The sequence below is a fragment of the Nannospalax galili genome, unplaced genomic scaffold, assembly GCF_000622305.1.
Source record: "Nannospalax galili isolate Female #2095 unplaced genomic scaffold, S.galili_v1.0 scaffold132, whole genome shotgun sequence".
NCBI lineage: Eukaryota > Metazoa > Chordata > Mammalia > Rodentia > Spalacidae > Nannospalax > Nannospalax galili.
The window spans coordinates 487,757-488,946 of NW_008332644.1; positions in this window are offsets into that span (position 1 = coordinate 487,757).

Consider the following 1,190-nt stretch of genomic DNA (forward strand, 5'->3'; position numbering starts at 1 on the left):
TATCATGGTGAGATAATGGCTTCTTGGGACTCCCCATTAGTTGTCTTTAGGCCGTGGCAACTGATCTATCTCAGTGGGATTCTTCTACTATAAAGACAAATGGAAGGAAGTAGACACATTTAAACAAACATGAATGTAAATACAAATGCCTAGAAGATATCCCAGTAGGTGTACTATACTCATTAAACAATATACTCATGATGGCTTCTCCACTAGGGCCTGTAGCCTTTCTTGACATGAGGCGTTGGCCTGGTCTACAGCACCAGATGTGTGTTCCACCCCTAGGAGCGGGCCTTATCCAATTAGAAATTTGTCAGTTGTATGTGTGTTGGTCGAGCCATTATTGCACTTGCAGGTATTGCTTGGCATGTCCATGCTGTGCAGCACGTGGGGTCCATCGTTGAGTAGAATTATAGGAGATCCTTTCTTCCCCAACCATCTGTATAGAGCCTCCTGGTACTATGAACATCATCCATCCAGTAGCACGAAGTGTTTTGGCTTAGTCTCAGCTCCATCTCCTCTTCTTTTCCTGTGCTTACATCATGCAGTGTCTTCAGCAACATGGCCTTACCAGCCTTTCTAGTGTACAACCAACATTAATGGGAATAACCTTGGTGAATTGGAGGACCTCTAGGATCTCTCTCTGACCAATAGCTCACAGGGGGCCATCCACCCCTGGTACTGTAGATTTTCTTAGCAGTTTTATAGTTTGAGAGTCTCTATCCTCATTTTACCCAACCTACATAAAACTCTCAAGAATCTTACATCTATAGCTGGCCTTTGCTTCTTCAGGTATCTTTCAAATAGGTTTCACATCTGTAGAACACTAGAAGGAAGGTTAACATATATTAAATCACTCATAGACAAAGTCTCACACAGCATGGAAAGGTTTTGTCCATTCATATTAACTGTTTTCTCCATAGATCTTTGTTAGGTACCATAGCATGGGTATGAGGCGTTAATTTGGTTAGCTCTTTATCATCTTTAGTTATCCTTTTGGAGTCATTTTGCACTTGAGGGATTTTACATGGGGTCTTTTTGTATTCTTTTGTTCTTGATACACTTACAGGTGTTGGCTCCAATTGCCTGACCCTGTACTGGGCTAAGGAGGCAGAGCACTTCTCTTGTCCCTGCTGCACTTGTGGGTTCCCTGAGTCAGGCAGGCTCTAGCCATATCTGTCATCTTCCCA